Genomic DNA, 19,223 nt, shown 5'->3' with positions numbered 1-19,223 from the left:
TCTCAAAATTGTGTGAGTGAGGGACATATTTGTTGTACTGACATTGCATCCTGAATGTACTGTCTTCCTTTGTCCTTTGGGTAGAATTGTGGCCTCATGTCTAACACTTTCTGCCTCAGCCCTGTGTGTCCGAGTTTGCATGTTATTCCTGTGTCTCTCTTCATTCCCTCTAACAATTTTAAAGACAAGCAGTGTAGATGGCTCGGCGTCTTCAAATTATGCTTTATATTCATGTCCGTGATGATGGGCTGGAATCCAAGGTATATCCCAGGACAGGCTTTCTGCAACTTTGCATTGTATTTATGCAAATTACTGCCTATGTGTTTTATTTTTGCATTTGCACCATTTATTTCAAAAGGGCCGGTATTGCATAATTGTGTATTTATAATTATATCCACATTTTAGTTCTTTATTATATAAATCTGTTTTCCATAATAATAGTCAGTTGAACTTCCATCCATCCATCCATTTTCCAAACTGCTTATCCTACTGGGTCGCGGGGGGTCCGGAGCCTATCCCGGAAGCAATGGGCACGAGGCAGGGAACAACCCAGGATGAGGGGCCAGCCCATCGCAGGGCACACTCACACACCATTCACTCACACATGCACACCTACAGGCAATTAAGCAACTCCAATTAGCTTCAGCATGTTTTTGGACTGTGGGGGGAAACCGGAGTACCTGGAGAAAACCCCACGACGACATGGGGAGAACATGCAAACTCCACACACATGTGACCCAGGTGGAGACTTGAACCCGGGTCCCAGAGGTGCGAGGCAACAGTGCTAACCACTGCACCACCATGCCGCCCCTCAGTTGAACTTTGTACTGCTATATCATATTGCACAGTACCTGTAATGAGTTAGCAGTTTTGTATCTGAAGTTTGTTCTCACTCGAATCTTATTGAGTTTTTTTTTTTTATCAATAGTACTATGTAAATAGTACAGATAGAGCAAAGATGTAAGGCTGGGCACTGTGAGTAGCACTGTGAGTAGCACTGTGAGTGCACACCCCAGGTCTGGTTTCCATCCCGCTCTCCTTCTTCAAAGCACAGATTCTATGTCAATACTTTGTTAATATACGCATTTACATAAGCTTAATCTCAAATGTTGTGCCTTATTTGACCTCCATAATGCTGACCTTTTTAAAAGAATCTGAGGAATCCACTTGTAGTATCTGACCAAAGTGGTTTATTTTTTGTTATTCATTATTTATTATATAATAAAATACTGTGACACAGTGTAAAGACAATACTGGGTATTGGAAGGCAGTTCAAATACAAATTAAACTTTCTGGAATGATACCCCAGCAGACATATATTCATTGTGTTCGTTGAGGTAACTGTTAACGTTGTGATGTCAACTAGCTGTATTGCTTTTGGTAGAAATGTCTACTAAAATGTTCTCTAATGAAACTCTTCCTGTATTAAGTCTAGGTCAAAATAATATGTCAATAGATTCTATTTTAAGTCAGATCATCACTTTAACATAACTAGACAATATCGTTTCCCATAGCCTTAACATACATTTATAGTAAACATTTGTTGCACTATATATCCGCCTCCAGGGGGCGCCCAAGATCCAAGAGTTTAATGAGGATTTGGGATTATTTAAGACTTTCAGAATGAAGAGCAGCTCTGATCACATTTGCCGAGTCACATTGAAGTTTTCGTTACAGAAGCTTTTTCTTAAGCTTCAGCACTTTTTAAAAGCTCCATTTAATGCACAATTATTTGTTATTTTAATAGTACTTTTAAAACTTGTATTTAGGCTGTTTAGTTTTCGTTCCTGTCCCAATAGAAAAAGAAACATTAAAACATAAAACAGCTATTGCCTGTTCTTGTAGATTCTAAAAAATAATTGAGCTAATTGTTCATTGTCATTACATATTGTTAGCGCGTTAGCTAATTGCAGTGGCGCAGTTCTTCAGTTGGCAGCATCCAGAGTTTTAGTTTGGAATTTGCATGATCTTCTCATGTCCAGGAGTTCTGATTTTCTGCCACTGTCTCTAGATTGCTCACAGAGGGTGGTGTGTGCATGTATATATGAGAGACTCCCACATTGTGACAAAAACCTGTTATTTTGACATTGTGGGGACCATTTTTTTCGGCCCCCGTGAGGGAAATCTCAATTTTATAAAAATCTGCGACTGCAATCAAAACACCAAAAATGCTAAAAGTATTTTGGCATTTTTGTATTTTGTTTGGTTAGGGTTAGGGTTAGGGCTGGGTGTGGGTTAAGGTTGTCATTGCTGGGATTAGGGTTAGGAAAATATATGATTACAAATGTGTGTGTGTATGTAGGGGCATCTCATCCAAACTGTAAACTACCACGTGCACAAGGAAAATACATGTATGGTCATAAATCTTATGCTGCTTTTTAATGACTGTTTATGTGTAACTACACTAGGCAGTAGATTGCAGTCTGCGTTATTTCACAGTCATATAGCAGACAGCTCCTTTCCAGCTATTAACTATGAGAACGCTGCTCAGCATGCAGGCTGTAAGTCTCATGACTACTCTCACAGCGAGCGTCACACTTCCTGGACATCGTCCGTATGATATCCTGCTATCACTGGGTGAGATCAGTGGCAGTTCCGGCATACTTGGTGCCCAGGGGAAAATCTGAGCCAACAGCAGACGGTAAAAGTTGTTGGGCAGTGGGTGGTGGTGAGGGCGGGGGTAAGCTACAGATAGTAATGACACTTAATTGAACCCTGTTGAGAAATTCTCTTTATGTCCACCCCACCTTGCTCTCCATGACAAACATGTAGGTGACACAGCAAGCTTGGCAGTAAAGGACAGCTGTCTACAGCAGCGCCCGTGGAGCTGGGGGTCAAGGGCCTCGTTCAAGGGTCCACAGACATGCGACTATTTTGCAGAGGCTGGGCTCAGACCAGCAACCTTCCGATCACAGGCACAGAGGATTCCTGAGTGAGATGCTGATTATTCGCTGTAATTACTTCCTGCAGAGGTTTGCGAGCATGAAGGCTACACGGTGGAGGAGGTCAGCCCACCTTGGATGTCAGATCTGTAATATAATAGCAAAGATATCTATAGGGGGAATTAGCTAGGGATTCAACTCCTCAAACCCAGAGATATGAAGCAATAGTGTTGCCCACAGAGCCACTCACTAATAACCAAATGAAAATGCTAAGAACTTTAACATTGAAATACAAGTTTTGTTTATAGCTTTTTATGCTGAAATAGTGGATATTGATATTGATAGTGGGTATTGATAATGGGTATTATATAAAGCACCTTTAAAGGATGTAAACGAGTTTTAGAAGTTGTTAATTGTTGATTGTGGTTAGGGCAATTCGTGTGAAATAGTCATTTAGGTCCCCCCTCTCCTAAGACCATCATCTCGTTTATTTTCCTCTTCTGTTTGATGTGGTGGTGTGGTTCCTGTCAGCTGGACTCGTGTTCACTTCTGGGAAGTAAATGTACGAGAGCAGAGCAGGTTTCAGGGGTCTTTATAAATTGATGCCCAGTGGTAGATGTTCACATCCCTTATCCCATTATCGATGGGAAATATTCACATTCCTCATCCCCCTATCAGTGGTAGATATGAACATCCTTTATCCACTTCACTATGAGATATTCACATCCCTTATCTCCTTCACTATGAGATATTCACATCCCTTATCTCCTTCACTATGAGATATTCACATCCCTTATTCCCCTATATTTCCATCAACACCATTCTAATTATTTCATTTCATTGGACTGTAATATCTGTGAGTACTGGCTAAATCCTGTGTCTGGCTAAATCCATTTAAAAACCTGCCATTTGTGGGGCATTTAGGAATCATGTCATTATTTTGCCAACTAACATTAAATTAATTGACTGGGGTCTCATGGGAAACAAATGCAAACTCTCCCAACTCAATTGCCGAGACCGGCTTGCCAGGCTGCCTCAGATGGCCATAGATGGACACAGAGGATGGGAGAAGTAGGTGGAGATCAGACATGATGATGCAGACGAAGAGACATCCCTTGACACAGAGATCATGCATCTTGTCTGGAGTCTCCTGACTAACGTGTATCCCCGCAGTACAACAATCCGGAGAAGTGTGACTCGCTCCGTACACGTAGAACCACAGCGGCTCACCGTGCGCCCTAACTTTCACTCAGTAAATTTTCTTCTGTCGGACACATAACTCACCCCACGTGGTGTCGGTTTGCAGAGGAATGAGCTCAAGGGTCATAAAAATGGAAATGTGGAAGAAGATGGGAAACCTAGGGTGGAAAAAGGAATAAAGACACGTGGGTGTATGAAGGCAGAGAATACAGACGAAATATAACCGGCATTGTGGGAGGCGCACAGATCGCTCCCCTCAAACACTTCGGCTAGAGGTCCTGGGAAAGTTAAAACAAGAGGAGTTCAAGAGACGCCGATGAGAGTCACAGCCGAGGCAAAAAAAAAAGTCAGATACGTAGGAAATATGCATCACGGTGTCACTGAAGAAACACATTAAGAGGCCAAGGGTACAAGGAAATCGTTCATTTATGGACTGCTGTGGACCGCAACATAATCAAAGACACTTGCCAACCGCAAAGCGGCTGCCACAGAATGAGCTGTCTTTATGGAATCACCATTACGGTTATTTGTACTTTCTTGTGATGTGTGTGTATATATAAATGTGCGTGTCACATATCATGAATCAGCACCGGACAAGATTTCGTTTCCTGCCCCAAGGGGAAGAAAGTGAGATGTTTGTCCATGTGTGGTATAAACAAATGTGGAATTTGGCTACCAACGCCATTATATCTGCCTCTATAAGCCCTACCCCCCATGTTGAACTGTTTGGTAATTGGTCATTGTTTTTAATAACTGAAATAGCACAGACATAAAGTCATCTCATAAACATATCCACTGTGAGGCTACCTCCTTCTCCCTCCGGCCTGGAGGTATTGGGGTCTGATGTGGCTGGTTATTAGAAACCTGTGTTTATTTTGCAGTAATGACCACTTCAAAGAACATGAAAGATAAAGTCATGTAGCTGTTTCTTTTCCCAAGACCATGGGTCTGGCTTTTTCCTCCCTCTTAACTCCTCCACCCACTTTGTTTTATCCTTTCTTCCTTCCCACATTTTCTCCCCTTCCCCAGGTTTGCGGTATCCACTCATCATTATCGTTCCGCACTTTTTATTTAGTTCATACATGGAATCTCACTCTCCCTTTTTACTCCCTGTGTTACGTGACATGCACTCAGAGCTGGAGCATTTTAATTTCCGTATCCTTGGCGGTTTGATCCTTTTTTTCTCCTCTCGGTGGATATTTTGCCCTACGGCTAGAAGCATTTATCCGTTTACATCCGAGGCAGGACCCTAAGTTACAGCTGCTGGAGAACGAATCAGCATTGTGTGGTGATTGAAACCTTCTTTGGGGTTGGGTGTTTATGAAGGACTTGGTGGGATTTGTGTTTAATGGCAACATCTGGATGGTTAACCACCATCTGAAAGCATTACAGCTGCTTTTACTGAAACTAGGGGCGGACTCACTTCTCTGGGGACCCTAGGCTGACTTGAGTAGGGGGCCCCCTTTTGGAGCCAGAAGAGAAACAAGAGGCAATTTAAAATGATGGAACGTCAATAATATGCTAATCAGAGTGTAGGCTGCCCGCAGCCTTACCGATTAGGGTGGGGGCGGGAGCGCTGTTGCCAGAATTCGCCAAGCAGGGGGAGGGGGGTATTGCTCCAGGCTGATTGATCAGCTGGATGTTAAGATACACTATTTGGACAAAAGTATTGGGACACCAGGCTGTTACACCCACAGGAACTTTTATGATGACCCATTCAAAATCCAGCAATATGTAGCTGGTCCCCCCTCTGCAGCTATAACAGCTGCCACTCTCCTGGGGAGGCTTTCCGCAGGATTTTGGAGGCACTGATGTTGGACATGAAGGCCGGACTCGCAATCTCTGTTCTAGTTTATGCCAAAGGTGTTTGATAGAGTTGAGGTCAGGGCTCTGTGTGGGCCAGTCAAGTTCCTCCACGTCAAACTCACCCAACCATGTCTGTATGGACCTTGCTTTGTGCACTGGGGCACAGTCATGCTGGAACAGATAAGGGACTTTTCCAAACAGTTCCCACAAAGTTGGAAACATAAAACTGTCCAAAATGTTCAGAAAATACTTCACGGAGCTTCATTTGGCCATCGCGACCATTCGGATGCCTCATATCAATGTGGAACATTAGCTTTCTGGTGAGAATCAAATTTGACTTTGTGAGGGAGATAGAAGGGTGTCAGGGACAGCAATGTGTATCCTGGGCAGGCCATAAAACGATGAAGCAGCTGACTCTTCTGCCATGCACTTCTGTGGGGAGATTTTTGGGAAAATGCTTCAGCAGCCTGCATGTCCCGTCACATACTGTGGGAGGTGCCACAGGAATACGGGATACCAAGGCCAGTACTTCCCTCTATTTGGTCTTTACATCAATGTGCTAAGATTTATGTCTGCATCCTTGGCACGACCTTCAGGTTAAGGTGTGGGTACAGCAAGGATGCATTTTTTTCTGCTCTTACTGGTGATTTTCATGGGCTAGATATAAAGATATGAGCCTTGGCAGAACAGTTCTGCAGTAGCGATCGCCAAAATGACACCTCATGAACCATTTACGATATTTTTTGACCCCCACTAGGTAGTGCTTTTGGTTTGCTTTGGGGCATGCTTTGAGCCCTTTTTTTGAACAGACAGCACCATCTAGTGGGCTCAGGTAGTACCGCATATGGTTCATGAGGTGTTGTTTTTGCCATCACTATTCTCCATAATTTACTGTTATTTTGTCTTTTAGCCTCATTCAACTAAGACCTCTAACATGCAGTTTAATGTTGATTGCAAAGAGGGTACAGGCGAGAACTGACATCTCCCAGAACAGTGAATTGCTTCCTTCTGGTGAGACTTGATAGGGATCTTCTTCATAAGTAACTGAAAAGAGGAATGTGAGATTGATGGGTGGGTTGCTTTGCTGGCTGCAGTTTTGTGGATTCAGCATAACCGTACAGTGGAAATGGAGGCTAGGTCAGGAGTCGCGAAGGCCAGTCTATGTTCCCTTCTTCGCCTTTGGCCTTTGTATGTATATGTATATAAAACCCAAAATACTGTTGACCTCCCTTACCGATCCTTGATTTGCATAATTTCACTCACATAATAGAAAATCAATCCACTCAACTACCAAACTTAATATAGTTTAATCTGGACCATGCGATTGTTCCCCCCACTAGACAAATTTTACCATCGTCAATCTACTCCGCAACTTTTATCGTGGTATTTGACCCCTACCGCCACCGTGAATCCTTATTAAAAATATATGTACCACTCCACCACTGGAGATAATGGCAAAATAAATCACTTCTAATGTGCGAAGTCAGCTAACTAACTTAAAAGAAAAACAAAAATCCCAGAAATGAGCACAAAGTGCTCCTGACGTGTTACCTGTGAGCGATGTCACGCGTTTTGTCTTTGTCTTAGGTGAGCCTTGGATGAGCTAAACCGGAATAAACAACAAAGTGATTTATTTTTTTTTTGTAAAAACGGACAACACCCTGCCAGCCCCCAACTAACATTCCTTCGCGTACCGGACGAATGTTTTTCTGCATGTAGGGCAGAGGAAGAAGGGATCAAATACAAAGGCAAAACAGGAAATGAATGAGATTAAAGAAAATGAGGCATATCTTTGTTGGGAGATGAGATAGGGGTGGGTCACGGTGAAGAAGGGCCTGGAAGAAGGCATGGCCAGGGAAGAGTAGAAAGCGTCGACTTGATATCAAGATGCTGGCTTATGTTTAGATGCAAATGGAAGGTGGGGTACTCCTCCTTCGTGCCTCACGCCCGGCTCCGCCCTTCTCTGTGATGTCAGCCTTGCAACTTGAGGTTATGGCTGCGTCGCCGCAGCACATTCCGGACTCCCACACACACGAATACCCAATATCCCCGTCCCGGGACACCTCCCAATCACCACTCATACCCTTTGCAGATGTTCATGCACGCCTCAGAAATCACTGCCTCCGCAGCCCCACAGCTTTCTCAGCCCAGTGGCATGATGTTTGCAGTCAGCCCACAGTGGTTTAAAACAGAGGCAATAAAAAAAAAAACACCTCCTCTTCAAAAGTCATTCTAGGGCAAAGAAAAAAAAAATTATTCACCCAGTACATGGCCTTTCATCACTGTGTGTGGCTGTTGTTTTAGCGCTAATAAAATGGTAGCGACATCTCATTGTGGTGTGCAGCCTGTTTACACAGCGGGCTCTACACATTGTTCTTTATGAGCTGTGAATCGTGGTATACATTCCCCAAGGCCTAGCCCCTGCGCAGGCCTCACAGTTACACATCTGCATCTGGCCTGCTTCAGCTCAGAGTGAACTCTCGTCAAGTTCTTAAAAGGATTCAGCATACGAAAATGCAGTTACGATGTACTTCATAGTGCAGAAGTAAATTCACGTAGAGTTGAAGGGAACGAGACAAATATACAGTGGCGGGACAATTTTCCCGTTTCCTGCTATTTTGTTTAGTTTGGTTTTGTTTTGTTTGTCGTATCACAAGCAACATTTTGAAGAAACTGCCTGTACAGTGAGACTGTATCAAACAGGGAATGTAGAGTCCCCTCCACTGTCTTTCTGTTTGGCAAAACCTCCGGCAAATTAGCTGTAAATCCTGTGAGCATGGAGAATGTTACCAATATTTATGTCCGTTCGCTCCGACATGTCAGTAAAATGCTGTGATAAACGGAATATCCATAGAATGCGTAACATTGATTGTCTACAAGTAGGTATTTAGTAAAGAAAAAAAAAAACTGACTTTTATAAAAATTCCTAATATATATTATGGAGAAATAAATTATTAGCTGCATGGAAACCAGAATAAAATGAATGAATAAAGAGTAAAAAGAGTAAAAAAAAAAGCTTTGGAGGTAAGTGTGTTCCAATACATGTAACCCGTTCAGAATGTTTTTCTCTGCTAACATATTATTCATACAGTGTGTGTGCAGCTGTCTATAAGATTCACCAGTAATAATTAGTCAGCAGGGATTTTTTTGTCCTCAAAAAAATAAATTCTGCTTTGTATAGTTCAATTGCTCTGTTCTTGTATATATAATTATAAGAATTGAATTGTATGTATAACCAGATAGATAGATGTTTTTTTGCCATTGTAAGTACAATGAGATTTAGCTTGGAACACGCCAAGCAGATGCACAGTATATTTGCAATTAAATAGATTCTGAGGCATAAAATAGAATCTCAGAATATATATACACACACTCAAAATAAGGTGCTGGTAAGTTTGTAAGTAAATTCACAGAGATAGAGTTTTCAGTATAGAGGCAGACTTTTAATTAGGTTCTGTATATGCCTGCTTTTGGGCACCCAGCGGGACACTTTCAGGGAAAACCCCAAAATGCACTCCGATAAACTTGATAATAGTTTTGTCTATTTTCTATATTTATCCTTGGCAGAGCAGCAGTATGTAAGGATTTAATAATTTGTAATAATTTTTGAAATATCTGCATCCCGGAACTATTAGTAAATCCACACTATATTTCATTATACTTTAATACTCATTAACTGAGCACATTGCACTTGAAATGCAGCTAACTGTAAGGGATCTGGCTCATTTTCTCTTCAAATAGTACTACAGGATAATTAACACCAACTACTCTGTTCCTACCAGCCTCTGTCTTCACTGTAATTACTGGACTGATCACCTAGCAATAATAAAGGTGAGGTTAGGACTTTACGCATTCCTAAATATCCAAACAGGGAAAAAAACATTTGCTCTTACAAGTCTGGACTTGCACATAGCACACAACGATTACAGCATGCACCGTGACCGCATCAGACAGTGTAAACCTCATAAATTTCTCTTCAAGACTACGGGAGTAGGATCTGGCTGCAGGGGCCCACAAAGAAGGACTTTAAAAAGATGAAACTCAATTAAATAAAAATAAGTGGATGGTAAAGTTTAAAGAGAGGAAAATAGTGGAAATTTTACCACTGGGCCCCAAAGTTGCAGTGAGGTCATGCCGTCAGGCACTTCATTTGGCTTTGCCGCTCAGCCTTTGAGCGTACGTGAAGGACGTTAGCTAAGGCCAAGCCACTGTGGCTTTCTCTGGGACACTAGTTATCCCCTTTTAGAAAATTCAATTGCCACTGAAATATCTTGCACTTATAAGGTTCTAACTTGCGGCTTTGTAGCTAGCTTGGCCATAACAGGTGAACCTCAAAATAAGGGAAGTATTCAATAAAATGACCATGATCAACAATAGACCATTCGCTTGACCTTATAGAAACCTTGGCATTGATCTGTGACATATGATATACCCTGAATGGCATCAGGAAAAACTCTGTAGTAAAAGTATAAAATAGCATTCTGTCATCTCCTATCAGTCACGTGAATATCGACACCGTTATGTCAGTGATTACAGTACTTATGATATTACAGTACTTATGATATTACAGTACTTATGATATTACAGTACTTATGATTTGCTTTTCAAGGTTGTTCAGTGATTCCATGATCGACTAAAGGAAAAGCATGTACTGTGTCACTTCTTCAGTTCAAATTATACACATAAGTACTTAACTATCAGGGTTGCGGCCATTCTGGAATGCATTCATTAATTCAAGGTTCAAGGTAACTTTATAGTCATCAGTAGCTTCATACATGTACAAAGAGGGATGAAACAACGTTTCTCCATGGCCCCGGTGCAATATATAGTACACTTAACATTATAGTAACAGGGCGTGCAAGGTGCAAACAGGAAGTAAATAAATAGTGCAGAGATAATAAGTAAGTAGTGCAGAGATGATAAATAAAAAGGGCAGAGATGTAAACTTAGTAAGTAAGTAAAGTGCAGTTACAATTTAGAGGTAGTTTTTGTATATGCAGTTTGGGGGTATTTAAAGAGAGACAGTACAGATATTAGTGTGTGTTCAGAGGTCTGATGGCTTGTGGTACGAAGCTGTTGCACAGCCTGGTAGAGGCGGAAGCTTCGATACTTTTCCGGACGGTAGGAGGGAAAAGAGTCCGTGTAGCGGATGGGAAGGGTCCTTTACAGTGTTTTCGGCTTTGTTGTAGCAGTGGCTCTGGAAAGTGTCTTTTAGCGCAGAATTTGAATTTCAGGGAGATTTAAATTCCAGCTCCAGTTCCATTTACTGAATTGGACTGGAATTGATGAATGCATTCTGGAATGACCCCAACCCTGATAACTATAATTATATAAATAAATCACATAAATAGTTCAAGGTTGAGAAACTGAATCCCACCTTTGCTCTGTGGGTGTGGGATTTGCATCTTCTCCTTAGTACACCCGATTCCTTCTGAGTACTCTTATTTCCACCTACAGTCAGACACCAGGCTTTTAGGTTAATTGGTATATTTTTGTTTCCCACAGTGTATGAGCGTGAGAGTATTTCCCTGGCATTCTGTCACGTGCACCCCAGCCTCAAAAAACACCACATTCCCAAATTTATCATCCCTTATCCACAACACTGCGTGTGCCACCTGCCACTTACTATCCTCCAAAATTCAAGTTATTTTTATATAGCGCCTTTCACAACAGAGTTGCCCCAAGGTGCTTTACATGGGCGTGGTGTGGTACGTTGCAGCATCATTAAGACAGAATAATACAGAAACAGAAGAAAGAAATGAAAGAAAGCACGTCAGGTGATCAGAAAGATGCCAATCCCTCTGCTACGGTGCAACTTTCCGATGCAACGTTTTCTTGCTGTCATCATGCAGTGTTGTTTGTGCATTTGAAAGCATGCTGAGCATGTTACGTCAAATTCACACAAGAGAACGGATGGGCAGCACGTTTTGCTAAGTAAAGGACACACAAACATGAAACGCACTGAGAGGATTTAAAAGAACGCAAAACAATACATGAGAGGGGCAGGATGTTGCTGTGAAGCTCTTCCTCTTCCTGTGTACTCTGCTGATTTGCCTTCCTGCCGCCTTATATTAAACACTAGTTTTATTTATTTTATCACCCTGTTCCCTAAGCCTGGATCCCATTTATCCCAGATCATGATCTTACATTCATATAAGTGTTTCAGGTTTTTATTTTTTTTGAGTTTTTTTCTATTTTTGAAATGTTAGAGACCCTACAAAAATGAACCTGCTCTGCTTTAAATGCTCAAAGCCAACCAAGGAGTATTAAAATGATAAGAACATAAGAACTATACAAACGAGAGGAGGCCATTCGGCCCATCAAGCTCGCTTGGGGAGAACTTAACTAATAGCTCAGAGTTGTTAAAATCTTATCTATCTCTGATTTAAAGGAACCCAAGGATTCAGCTTGCACTACGTTATCAGGAAGGCTATTCCATACTCTGACTACGCGCTGTGTAAAGAAGTGCTTCCTTAAATCCAGTTTGAAATGTTCTCCCGCTAATTTCCACCTATGGCCACGAGTTCGTGTATTTGAACTAATGCTGAAGTAACTATTTGGTTGAACAGCATCCAAACCTGTTAGAATCTTATATACCTGGATCATGTCCCCCCTCAGTCTCCTCTGCTTGAGACTGAACAGATTTAGCTCAAGTAACCTTTCCTCGTATGACAAAATTGATTATATCATTTACTGGTGCTATGGGGATACTGTGCTACGTACTGTAGCCACAGATTGGACTTGTTGGTCCTTTGCATCCCACAGATGCTTGATGTACCTGGGCATCCACACAATGCAACTAAAAAGGGGCTTCATCAGGCCAGCGTCTATGGTCCAGTTCCGACACTCATGTGGCCATTGTAGCCACTTTCGACGATAAACACACACGTACTCTGCCTTGCCATTTCGGAGATGCTCTGACCCAATTGCCTGGCTATAGAGATTTGTCCCTTGTCAAAGTCATTCAGATCCTCACCCCTGCCGATTTCTTCTGCATTCTACATGTCAGCCACAAGTACCGAAAGTCAGCTTACCGTCTAATACATCCCAGACCTTGACATGCACCGTTTTTACGAGATACTTAACATTATTCGCTTCACGTGGGGGTGGTCAGAATGTTTTGGCTTGTCGGCGTCCCCTGTTCTCTTCCCTGTTAACATTTAGCAAACGCAAGCAGCTCTTAACAGATACAATATTAGAACACTTTGCTGGTTAAAAAGTGATTTAAAAAAAAAATAAAAATTCTGTCAATGATATCGTGCCCATCTCTGCTGAACCTGACACTCTGTAGCAGATGTTCGTAACCAGAGGCTATAGCCTGTTCTATAGGAGTCCTGTCCGCGGCAGTCAGGTCTAATAGGGCTACATCTTGGATTAAGTCATCTTTGCTCCAAATGGCTGGTCTGAATTAGCCCCATGCATTGAGGTCTGGGTTTTATTCCCCCGTTTGTTTTACTGGGTATGTGTGTGGTCGGGGGGAGGGGATGCAGAAAGATGACACCCTACCTTACAACTCTGCCTGCTACCCCCCCAACCCCTAACCCCTTCATGTTAGTAAGTGTCATTGAATCACTTTTGCAGTGATTCAGCCTGTTTCGATCATTAACACCCTCTGTTCACCACACCGCCGCGTAACTTGCTTTGCTTTCAGTTAAATCCCACTCCCTTGTTCTGCACAACTACCTTTGGTTTAGTGCTGACTCACAGCCTTCCACTTCACGGTAGTCATTCGTTGCTAAATCCCAGAATCCACAGCATTCTTGACTCTATCTTCAAGTACCAATCTTGGACGCACACAGAGCAGTTTCACGCCTATACACACACACCATACCACTGTCGAAATATAGTAGGTACTCCACCCTGCTGTATGTAGCAAACCTCCATGCACACATTTACATTTTTACAATAATTTAGCAAACACTTTTTTCCAACGCAATGCCCATGTGAAGCAAATAGGATGTTATAAGCATACCGCTGTCAAAGACTCAGCTAAGCCTAAGGACAGCTAAGTGTCCAATAAATGCCCAGGTACGAATGTAAGCAGTATTGGAGCACTGGCAGACCACACACAAGAAGCGCATGCCTGTTTCCCTGACAACATGACTCCAGGTCAGGGTAAAATGTAAATAACTCTACCCAAACAAGATCATATAAAAGTCGATAACAGTGAGATTTTAGCACTTTCAAAGCTCAGAGACATTGCAGCTGGTATGGGGGCCCACGATGTCTATTTTCCAGGGATAAACTGTAAATAAATTTAAAATAGAGAACCAGACACGGACCCGCAAAGTTCAAAGCGGTGTGCGTCAAAAGCAGAGAGTATGGCAAGAAAAAAGCAGGAATGTGCTTTTCTTCAGGGAATTCATAAAAAAAATAGCGACGAGAAAGGGCGATGGGGGCCACAGTGACCTCACTGCACCCACCCCCCCACGCTTGTGATAGGAGTAATGAAAAGAAACATTTACAGGGACATGTTCTGGCTACACGTCCTAAATGTCCCAAATACGCACACAGATCCTTTTCTGTCATGCCAATATTTTACACCAACAGACTCCAAATGTCCTGAAACAGGAACCTTCTCAAAGTCACACAAGGGAAGGTAAGAATTTAATCTACAGCATAAGATTTCAGCGCTGAAGGCTGAGAGGAGGCATGCTAGTGGGTGATGAAATAAATCTAGGTGGTTCTGAAGGAAGATTTGGGGATTACAAGCATCTATAGAACATCTGAAGAATATCATTGCGCAAGAAGAAAAATCTAGCAAAGCATCACAGCATCTGATAAGCATTTACTCAGGTGTTGGCAAATTTAAAGGGATTACTGCTATTATTTATGATGAAATTTAAAGTATTGAGTTACTGGGTGAGCTTGAAGCAGTAGAGGCTGCTAGGCTGGGTTGTTACTACAGTGGGACACACATAAACATGGAACAACATGATTTAACGATAATTTAACATAGGAGTATATCAGGTTAGGAGATGGCAGGTGACTGTTCATTGACAGGTTAGACTTAAAAGATGTGAAATGTACTGATTAAATTATAACACAACAGACATGTATAAGTGGCAGGGAAATACCTGGGTTGTTAATGGACATGTAATCTGTAAGTCTTGGTTCTTCAAGCTGGAGCTGAGCTGGAGATGATGTGTATTGCGTGTTTGGCGACCAGAAAATCCATGTCAGGGAGGTTACTTTGTACTTCATCTTTTACAAACTGCTTTAAAACTGAAAGTCTCCTGTGCCTGACTAAATCGTTCAGCTCTTCTTGCTGCTTTGACTGGTTTGTTTCCTTGATTGAAAGACTCATCCAGCTGTTTCACATTAACATTAGTGACACATGCATGATTGTTGGAGACTGACCAATCAGCTCACAGCAAGAACTCTGTGCTTAAGTGAAATCCGGGTCCTTTTAATTGAAATGGCAGTTTACAAATCCTGTCCCAGCTGCATGTGTCCTGTCTGACATGGATTATCTGCTCAGCCTAGTTACTGTCACACATTTTTACAGCCACACATGTGCACATATGTATTTGGGTTTGTCGACTTCTTGCTATGTTTGAAAGGTGTGTCGCTCCTGCTCTAGTCCTGCTTACACCTGTAACTGCATTTTCACTGGAAGCTCAGCCTAGCTACACTTATGCTCAGCTGACAGTTGTATGTGTTAATGTGCTGTTTGCGCAAAAGCATCCGCTAACTGTAATAAATGTAAATGTAGTTCCTAAGTATTTTCATGGGAAGACATGCTAATCTTTCACTGTGCTCTCATTCTATTATAAAACCATGTTTTGAGGTAAGACCTGCTGTACATTTTCAGCCTGCTTTCTTTCCCAGACCTGTACTGACCCACACACAGCCTATAGACCCACCGATGGGGGCTCCCATGGCTCACCTTCCACATGTTACTATCTCTGCCCCTCCCCTAGCTTGATAGAAGCAAAGCATCGGGTGAAGGAGCCTTTTCAAAGAGCCGAATATGCATGCTGAAGAAAGAATGGTCTGCTGAGAGCTGTGATAGTCATCTTTTCATTTACAGGTGTGACAGAAGGGTGGGAGAAGACATGGGGGGGTAGGTGTGGGGCAGGTGGACAGATGAAAAGAACTGAAATAGATTTAAAAAAAGAGATAAAAGGAACAAATGGTCCTGCATGGAACTATATCTGTCAGCAGCATCTAAAGTGATCTTTTAAATACGCCCTGTGTCATTATTACCGAGCTCTGCTGTCTCATGATATCTTTTACGGTAGCCGTGAAAAAGTGTATGGATATGGTGTCTTGGATGAATGCCCCAGATGAATTACGAAATTAATTACATGAATTAAAGAGTGTTGAGCCAGCATCTAGTGTGTGAGTATAAACCAATAGCCCTGATTAATGAACAGCGATGAGTCAAATCCTTTAATTGTATTGACACCGCGGCACTACAGAATGCATTGCTGGCCTTTGGGCTTAGTTTATATTATGAGGTGTCACTTATCACAACATTGCAAGGCTCAGTCCAAATCCTTGAAATTGAAGACAAGTACAGTAATTGTAATTGATTGCCTCACATGCTTTATTTGCTTAACAGACACTCTGATCTAAAATTTCATTGTTTTTTCTTAAAAAAAAAAAGAGTGACTTCAGGCAATCCTAGGTTAATAGTCTGTCCCAATGGTGAAATCACTCTATTAACTCTGGGATTTGAACGAGCAGCCTTCCACTTATGGATACAACGTCATAAGCCACTAAGCCACCCACCACCCTATGGAGTATGCAACAAAATGCACTTGCACCATGTTAATATATAATCATCGTTCTTTGTATGAATATTTTTTAATTGAGAACGATTTTAAAATCCATGCTATGAAATCAGTGTCTTTAAAAATCTGCTACCAACAGACCCAATGCACTAGTGTTAAGCAGTACCCTGAACTTAAGAGAAGAAGCATTCTTGTTACTTTGGAGGGTCACGTTTGCTACTTGCCAAAGATGTTTCAGATCAAACGCATATGAAAATGCTTGGTGTCCCCTTACCCGTCTTTGAGCAATGCAATGTTTTAAAAATGCAGCTATGTGCTGCGCGTCCCTAACAGATTCAGCACTGTTTTGCTCCAGTCTAAAAACATGGCCCCCAGGAAAACCATGTGCTGAGTGAAATACAAAGACGGAGCACTAAATGTTTTATTGTAAGACCAAGGCTCCTATTTTAGCACCCCTAAATATTTATTTGGCGTTTAGCTGAGGCACATTTTGTTTTCTCATTAGAGATAAAACATAAAACATGTGGAAAGTGCCCTACAAGAGAGGCTGCTCAATGATTAGTCATTTCGGCCTCTTATTGTTGTAACAATGTTTTTCACGTCATGTTTCACAAGGTCCCAGTACGTTTGCCAAAGGACAACAAGCAGCACATTGTGTTCGTATATGAAACAGAGCAGCTGAACTAAGACGCCCACTAAAATGGGAATGGCGGAAGTATACAATAATTCAGCCTGTCGTCGCACTGCTCATTTCATACTGAAAAATAAGCAGACTAAAAGCTAAACGTTTATTATTATAAAAAAAGTATCCCACTCAACAAAGTACAGCAGCATAAACATAAGGTCCAGGTTTCCTTTATAATTGAACCAAACTCCAGACTGTTATCATCCTCAGCAGTGACCAATCACAATGAAAACACATTTGAGCCAAGTGACAAAAAAAATGATTGCTATAAAACAGACAACAAAATGAAGTGCACAGTGTGGTCTTTGTGTTAAGGAAATAACGTGCGTAAACAGTCGAAAAGCAGCAGCAGAAAATTCCATTCTTTCAGGGACAAAGTCCGACACGTTTTTGAATAAATTCCAGTTAGTGCCTAATTTACACCTTAAGTGCTTTGTGAGGTATTTGGTTTTCATGCGAATGCAATGATTGTTTCTTCTCCAAATTCCTATGAAGGTTTAAGGGAGTGATTGCTCATAATGAACCACAGGGCAATGCCAACAACCAGGAGAGGATTTGCTATCTGCGAGGTTTTTCATGATCGAGAGGCAACTGATATAATTGGTGTAATTACCAGACCGCCTTATACCACAGTGTAATGTGTGTGGTGTCCTGCTATGCCGTGACATCTATGACGGTTAGCAATTTTTAGCGATAGCTGCTTATACTTCATGCCTTATGCCAATAGCAATGGCACTGAATGTGTCTTTCTGGTAGCTTGCATGTCTTTGTTTGTGTGTGTTCTTTGTTTCAGCATGTGTGTCTGCGTCTTTGAGATGAGTTTACTCGACCGTACATCCAGCGGGTCGTGAATTCTCGAGTGCACATAGGTGACAACATGTTTAATTTTCCACACAAGTGCCGTTGCTAATAAGACGTGCGAGACGAGTTGAGGCGTGCCCTGTTTGCGTCCGCCACGTAGCCGGGGAAGACTGCCTTTAATCTCCCTATTCGTTTGCTGCTGTGCCCTACGAAGAACGAAACATGTAGTGGCACAAGGGAACAGCCTGTTCCTGTCAGATTCCACCCCTTGTGCCGTAGAAACTTATAAGAATCTTACAGAGAATTTCCCTTGTGTGTAAATTCAGCTATATACTTTGGTGAATTATACAATAAAGCAGAAGGTAAGTAGCTTTGAATTGATGTGTTTGTGAAATAAAGAACCTATTGCAATACAAAGTCCCGGCAAAGAAAATCCATACCTGTCCATAGTGCCCCAGCAGAATAATGGGAGGCCCCTCGACCAGTGCGCCCCCCAAAAGTGCTTTTCTGAACAAACCAAACACTAGGGGGAGCATTGCCATTCAATTCTACAAATAGGAATAACAGTCATAAAACTAGGTGTGTGGCTCACTGGGTGAAATATGTGCTGTCTTGTGTTGATCAGAAGGTCATCTGTTTAAATCCCATTGTCAGCAGAGTGATTTCACTGCTTGGCTCTTTTGCAAGACCCTTAGCATCCAGGGACTGGTTGACCCCGCTTTCTCAAGAAAATGTGTGCTGCTTTGGACAGAAGTACTAAATAAGGAATATGCATTACTACTGCACACCTCTGGGGGCAGGGTTCACGGCTCAGTACATGTGTTCTGTGAAGCTTTCTCTTGGTACTCCAGTTCACTTCACCCCAAAGTCCAAAAACATGCTAAATTATCCATAGGTGTGCCTGTGTGAGTGACTGGTGTGTGTGTGAGTGACTGGTGTGTGAGTGAGTGACTGGTGTGTGAGTGTGCCCTGTGATGGGTTGGGACCCCCACCCTGGATTATCCCCTCCCCTTACACCCATAGCTTTTGGGATAGGCTGCAGACCCCACGTCATCATGAATGGGGCAAGCAGATACAGAAAATGGACAGAGAAGAAATGGGAACACCAAA

This window comes from Brienomyrus brachyistius, chromosome 18 (assembly GCF_023856365.1).
Source record: "Brienomyrus brachyistius isolate T26 chromosome 18, BBRACH_0.4, whole genome shotgun sequence".
Lineage (NCBI taxonomy): Eukaryota > Metazoa > Chordata > Actinopteri > Osteoglossiformes > Mormyridae > Brienomyrus > Brienomyrus brachyistius.
The sequence above is the reverse complement of the archived record's forward strand: the minus strand, read 5'-3'. Positions refer to the sequence as shown.